Genomic DNA, 8,197 nt, shown 5'->3' on the forward strand with positions numbered 1-8,197 from the left:
AATGTCATTGTAGCAATAGAAGTGGGATTTCAATTAAATTATTCAGGATAGGCTAGGCATTGACATATGTTTTGAAGTTTCTATCATTGTTGTATTGATTTTCAGGTACCAAATGACAAGCGAATTGATTTGTGTCCACAGATCACGAAAATGTAGAGCGTACACAAACAAAAAGCTTGATTCACAAGAATTGATCTTTTAACTATTATCTCTAGGTAGGTGAATATATGCTCATTGTAAAACTGACGAATAATATAATATATTTCGATAATTGTAGAACATCTCTTCACACTAACTACATTTATTACTAGTTAGGAAAGGGGTCAACTGATAAACACCATGTTTTTTAATCGTACGTGAACTCACCCGGTGTCTCTTGGTAAACTAGTAAAGAGCTATTAATGGGAAATCAGATTGGACGAACGTGAAGAACGTTGAAAGAACGTGTTCTATTCTACACGTTTCTTGGTCTATATTTATGTCACGCATATTGATACATTCATGTCAATGTATCTTCACTTGATTTTATATTTCTACTAGCTGTCCTATCAATCTTTGTTTCGCCATACTGTAAATGAGTGTTCGAGAATAAAAAAATTGAAAAATCGTGACGTGAAAAAAGATGTTGTCCGATTTTCAGGCCTACCCAATACGTACACAAAATTTCATGAGCGAACACAGCAACACGAAAATTTTATAATTACAAGAAGAATACATGCACTTACATCATATGGGCTATAGACGTATAGACATGTCCAACAATACTATTTTGCTTACAGGCCTATAGGCCAATAGTATTCAGTTGTTAATGAATACACATATTCATTCGTTTACACTTAAGATGCAACAGTTATCTGCATGTCTTTAAGCGTTTATAATTGAGTTAAGATTAGGTTTATTGCCGTATAAAATATTAATTTATACTTACAAGGAATTGTATTCGTAAATTAAGTGTGGAATGTTATGACCTATTAATGGTATTGTAGTATAGTTTTTGTGTTCTACTTTGGTACTAGTTGTAGATAAGGTTTCTATTTCTCTACCCGTAGTGTGTCTTTCTGGCATTTATCCTATACGCAATACTAGAATGAAACAGCATGGGATAAAAACTTTTTTATTATAAAATAAATAAGGGATCTATATTTATCTTTGAAAAACTCATATTCGTATTTTTGCTGCATTGAGAGCGCTTACAAATTCATGAATAGAAACACAAGGCCATCATAGCATTTTCACTGACAAATGAAAAAGAAACCTAAAACATCGTGAAGAAACCATGATTTTAAACATTAGGTACAATCTTAAAATGCCAACATGCAGTGAGTTATCGTGGTGATCATGCTCAATCCTTCCCTTTATGGAAAGAGGCCTTGCAGCAGAAGGATTTAAATCGAAGGATTCATTCTACAGGATTTGAGTCGAACAAACTGTCGTTAAAACTCTTTTTCTTTCCTATTTTTCATATTTCTCCCTTTCTGCATTTATCAACACAATTCTATATCTGTAGCCACAAAGTCATAAATAAAGCTATGTAAATATTACAACATTATATTACGTCCAATCTAACCATCTTTGCCAATTCCATTTAAACAGAACCTGCTATCTAACGAAGTCTGCATTAACATTCTGGATTAAGCCCACTCAGGCTAGTTGTAATAAATTACGCGTACATTTGACACCCCCCAAGCATTTCTCCAGTAAGTTAGGAAAGAGGCCGCTCCGGTTGCCGGCGACACAGAATTCGCTGGACCGGATCGTACCGAACCTGACCGCCCACTGCACGTCCGCACCATTCATAAATATCGACCACGCAATTACGCAATTTAGATTAACACTTAGTAATACTGAATTAAAACGCGTTTAATAAAGATAAGGACGCACGGGAATATTCCCGGATCAAGGTCGAAAAACTCGTGTAACCTTTATGGGGCTGTAAATAAAACTCATTATCGTACGGCACTTTAATGTTGTCGATTACTTCAGCTCGTTTCATTACAGAACTTATAAGCAGCAAATCGTAAACTCTATAGAATTAGGAGTTATTATTATATGTGATTCAGCTCCAGCAAGATAGTAATATGAGAATGTATGAAACAATTAAAACAAGTCTCTTACATAAAGATTTAAGTACATTGTGATTGCAGTGTGGTTTTATGATCAAAATTATCTTCATTTAAATCTGTTGATATCAAGGATGTGATCGTTGGTTGTCTTGCTCTGACTTGGGTTAATTGATATTTCAATATTATAATGCATTTCATTTGTTAACCCAAAGATTTCCCATTATGAGCAAGCGAGCAAGCGAGACACCGCTACGATCTGTGTATGTACCATCTTTACACAGTAAATTTGATGATTATTATACAATCGAAGAGTTTGCAACATACAGAATATCCATGTAATTTGACAGCAAAGTCATTGCTACTAGCTGTACCCGCGACTTCGTTCGTTGGCGTGTATTTTTGTCTAAACTGACATAACTAAATGTTGGGTTAAGCTTACCCCAATACATCAAAGAAACTGCAGTTGTATCGCAAACGCAATAATACACAGACAAACGGACATAACTTGATTTTTTTTTATCTTTAGCTTGGTTATTAACCATGGGCCACGCATTTTTTCAATCAAATCAGATTTTATTATATGTATGTTGATCTTGTCTACTCTAAGCTCAATACTAAATAACATAAACTAAGTGTTACAAACATGATTTATGTATCGCGGGTCACGGCCAAGGTAAAACAGGTAGTAGTAATGAAATATCTGGTTATTTTCAATCTGTTTGCGTAAAGGGATTTAAATTTACGTTGTATAGCTATTCGATGTATAACTTTATGTAATTCTATTTTAATAGCACTAAATTCTGAACCTAATTGATCAACAAACGATATTTTAATGTGAAAGAAAACGCAAGCGAATTCTTTTGAACAGGTCAAGTGTGAGTTGGACTTGTGATGCTGAGGGTTCCGTACAAATAGGCTAAACGAATGATAGGTAATAAAAAAAGGATGGGTAGTGATAAATTTATTAGTTACACAACAAATTTGTCTTTAACAACTCGAATTTTGATATATATTTTTAGTCGTCGAAATTTTCACCGTATACTATCTGGTTTTTACGAGATATATCCTGGTGACAGACTTTTAGCAGTTTTTATGGCTTTGGCTACGGAATCCTAATACACATTTTCTTCATTTGAATTACGAAGGCATTTTTCATTTATTTTTATGTTTGTGTTGATGCGTAGGTGCCAGTTATTTTTTATGAAACATGTCTATAACACCTACATAAGTGGGTATTAAATAAAAAGCTTTCGATCAAAATAGCTACATTCCATTCGCCGAACATCGTGAATTTCTTTTGTATTGTGGGCGCGAAAAGTGGTAACAAAGTATCACAGATGCTGATTGTAGAAATGATTAGGTAAAATATGCGTTAATTGCTTTTCAGTTATTGCACAGAATTACGTGTTTTATATTAGTTTTGATTAGAAAGATTAAAAAAGTAAGAAGATTACCTTCTTAATTTTTGAATTGAAGACATTTATTTTAACGCCGTATTCAACTTATTTATATTTTTTCTATCAGATATTTATTTAATCAATACTGTTTTACACTTTACCTAACCATATTGACAATGATTCATACCAAAAATTTAGGCAGACGTCAGTTTATGATGCCGCCATGCCGCATGCCGGTTGAGTCCCAAACTAGTCTATGTTTGCTCCTATCATATGTCTGTCTAACCCTTTCACAAGAAACCGCATAGTGACATTAGGAGCTTAGTAATAGGATTCCGTTTTTACCTGTATTTAGGCTTATGGAACCTAAAAAATTCGATAAAAATACAGAACTAGCTCTTAAGATGTTAAGGAAGGAAAGCATTAAACACTTAGCAACAGGAACTTCTAGCTTTTAATAAAATTATTCATATAGATTCCTGTCCCCCTAGGTCTTTCGATATAAACGTAGTTATATATCATTAAGTAATTAGATTATCTCAGATTGATCTCTATCTCCTGCGGGCGTTTATCCATTTCAATACGATATACGTAACAAGCACATATTCAAATTAAAAAAAAAAACATTACAACAAGCCTTAGGCCTTTAACATTATATTTACATAAAGTAATTAATATTTCGCTATCAATACAAACAAGTGTCTGACTTATTAAAAAAGATCTTATCATCGAAAAATTGTTTGAGTGTTACAATAAGACATCTAGCATAAATAAAATTTACGACTTAATGCCGCATAAATTCGATTTTATTTAGTGTAGTCATAAAATAAATCTTATAAGACAATAAGCATAGGCGTTGGCTGACGGCTCAGCGAGTATTTACTCGATAATAATAGTTACGCGATTTTATATCGATTTGTAAATCATAATTAAATCTCGAGAGTTTTATAGCCAGCGAACAGCTGATTGGACACTCAATTATTGTTTGAGAGCAATAGTTACGTACAGATAAGCCAATAAACGCCAATAAAACGTGATTAATAGGAATTTATTGGTAAGATACTGTTTGTTTGTCTGTCTCTACTATTTTACTTGTACTTTGTTAAACGTCTTTAGTATTTTTGTGGAATTTTGGTTTTAGTTTGACTGTTTGTTTAGTAAAGTACCAATGTTTTTTTGTCGTGGTTCCAAAAGGTTGTCTTAATAAGAAACTGTTTACAAAGTTATACCAAGTTTAAGAAACTCCAAGTCCAGTATTATAGGTCATTAAAATTAATGAAACCTGAATTATCATCATCACTTGTATTACGTAATGTATTATACCCATGTCACGAATTATGTTAGCAATGTAATAAAATTTAATCGATAAATACTACTCCACGTTATAAATATGTAGAACAGCCCTTGAAGCATCATGATGGCACTGTTTTCATTCACACACGATCACCGTTAATCACTATCGATATCGATGTCTATAAAAACACTGAGTCACAACACTAAATTAGTATTAGATTAAAAACTCCTTTAAATACTTTACAAACTGTTTTTCTATTGTTTTCATTGTTCAATGTTATATTTCCCATGTTATGTGATTCCGGTCATCTTAGGAGATGAATGCGCACCAAAGACCTGTAAAGAAAATACTTGTTTTAGTGAACAATAAACATAATGAGATCCACCGAAAATATTTACATGTAAAATTTAAGACGAAATCATACACATTCGTTACGTTCATTCATACTGTGTGATGAATGAGTTTGAGTATGTTCAGACAGAGCCAAGGTTTTAGCGTTTTTACACGCCTCATCTCTATAATCTGCACTTTTGTCTAAATACTTCTAGTATTAGTGATCATTTCGTTTTTATAGGCCATATAAATAGTCCCTATATAAAAATACTATGCAAATATGTATGAAACAAATGACGTGCATACAAAATAACCAGTGTTCAAGAGTCCGAGACTCGGACGGCGCCAGTGGACAAGTATTAAGGGTTATTACAACCAAATATGGACGTCATAAAAGGGATGAAAATAAGATTATTGTCGGTATAAAAAACATTTTTTTTATACTTAAGTGCAAGTTATGATGCACGCTCTTCATAATATATATTTTGTTCACTAATTGGTCATAATCATTTATCAATGTTTGAGTTACTGAGTTACACATTGAAATGGGTTGAGGATGTCAGATAGAGCTGTTTTATGTAGGTGTAATTCAGTATTTATTTGTATTTGAATCGATAATATTAGAAGTCGTGCCCAATATTGCTTTAATAAATAATAATCAGAAACGTGTCTCCGAAAAACACAAAATAAATCCAGACCTTTTGAAGACAATAAAATTACAACGACTTAATTAGTTAAGCTCTCATAAATAACTTTAATCGTGCTATATCCGAAGCTTTAAGAACTCGTGCTTTACCGAGTAAACTAAAAGTAAAAAGACCGACAAATGCAATGATCAATCAATATCTGACGTAAAACAAATAACTGTCTACAAATCGTGCTTGTTGTGGACGCATGACTATGACTAAGGCTCAATGCACACGAGAGAAATTCCCTGGTACTTGACGATTTAAGTACCTACCTAACGAAGTTTCTGTAGTTTTTTGGTCTTTGGAACTCATACTACGGAGGACGGCCTGGTAAAATATAAAAGTCTGCGAAATAGACTAACTGCTTAAGTTTTGTTTTTGTTTTCTAGCCCGCTTAAAAACTGAGGTAGTTCTCAATTCGTCTGTATTTTTGCCTCAGAATTTCGGACCGGCCGGGTTTTTTTTTTTCATTTAACGTGAAATAGCTGTATTTTTTTCCTAAAAAATTCTTCGAATTCGGTTCAGTAGGTTTTTTTATTTGTGTTTTAATATCAATTGACACAATTCATATTTCAATACAAAAGAGCATTAATTTTCTTTCATTATTTCCAGGTTTTTTTATTACGTTGCAATGCAAAAAAAAACTTCTACGCTATATCTCCTGAACCAAATAATAGCTATATAAATGACACACCTTTGTCTTCATACTATTATTAATATGATAAATTAACCTACTTGTAGCCATGACTAATTTTGGAGGCCTAAGCCACGATGCCGCCTCCGATTTACCTTATATCAAAAAAACAAATTAGTTGTCGCTTGACTATTTGTGCTCTATTATAAAATAGTAACAGGAAAACATCAATAATCATTAGTGTTTTGTTTTCCTGTGCTAAATAATACCTTAAATTGGAATATACGAGTATTAATACCTACCTACACACCTATTATGGGTGATATGTTATACAGAGCCTTTAAATGTATTAAAAATCAGAGGTCCATATTTTAAAAAAATATTTCTTTTAAAAGGTAAAACTTTAAGTGACAACTGTAATCATTGAAGATGAAAATACAATTAGTATCGTCGCCACCTGCCATTGAATCACAGTTCATTGTTGAGGGACGTGATCTTATAACAGTCCAAGTACCTGTTACAAGTAACTGTTACAAATAAAAAAATAATTAATATTTTTTTTACTTATTCCATCGAATTCATCATGGTGACTATCGCGTTCGATTCCAACAAATTCTAACAATCTGTAGTAGGTAAAACGTTGAACGAATAAAAAATAAAATCGGAACATTTCAGACTTCTAAAAATTTATTTTTTATTACCCATTTTACAAATACCTAGACTACGTTTCCATTTGGCTATAACCAAATCGATCGACTGAGTAGGAACATTAATACCGCTCTACATCACCATGATTAACACTTAGTCATATATTAAAACATCTTTTGTTAACGAATAGGCAAAATATAAACAACTTAAATGAGTTATTTATAATAAATTATCGTATGACAATAAACTGTATTATAATGAGCTACCCACGTTAAAATTTTAACATGCGAAACGTTTCCGTAGATACGTGAGTTTTCCCATTTATAAGGCACACCTTAGAGAACAAAGATTTTGACACAAAAGCCAATTTATTTGTCTTAAATAAACATCATTTTATTATTGTCGTTTTAGCAATATTGAGTGATTGTTCGTGACGTTATTTCTACATTTAATTTTGATTTCAACGAACAATTTATGGATATCATTTCTCATGTTTCAACAAATAACAAATAAAAATATTTTGCATAATATTTTGAAGGAAAACGACCTTCAGTTACAACTTGCGTCGTCTTAGTAATGAGACCTTTACAAAACATAAAAGTTTTGCCTAAATACAATTTCGCTAAAGCTCATTGATTCTAATCTACATACTAGAATAGACTAACTGAATAACACAAATAAATATATCAAAAATTCAGCTTCACACAAACGCAATCTCAGACATTAACAAATACAGCTCCGGTTTTCACAAATAGTGATCAGTTTAATATCGCAATGTTCATTTTTGGCTGACACCCGATCCCGTGCCACTGATGGGTACCAGACGACGGAACCTGACAGGTGAGACTTGCTACTCGCTGCTAATAGCGATGTGAACACTTTATTCTTAGATTCCAGCACTTTGCAGACTAATGCCAACTAGAGTTTCTTACCATCTCTGTAACATATGGAATACAAATAGAAATTTGGTGTTTAAAGTTAAATATTTAATTGTTGTTTTAATGTTAATGTTTTTATACATTTGAATGGACGAATGTGAGTTGGAGCTTTCGTTCATCTCTTAGAAATACTTTTGCAGCTATCACAGAGAGACACAGCTGTCATGTTCTTAAAGTTTCGCTCTCAAAACCTAAAACGGA

This window comes from Trichoplusia ni, chromosome 2 (assembly GCF_003590095.1).
Source record: "Trichoplusia ni isolate ovarian cell line Hi5 chromosome 2, tn1, whole genome shotgun sequence".
In the NCBI taxonomy this organism is placed as follows: domain Eukaryota; kingdom Metazoa; phylum Arthropoda; class Insecta; order Lepidoptera; family Noctuidae; genus Trichoplusia; species Trichoplusia ni.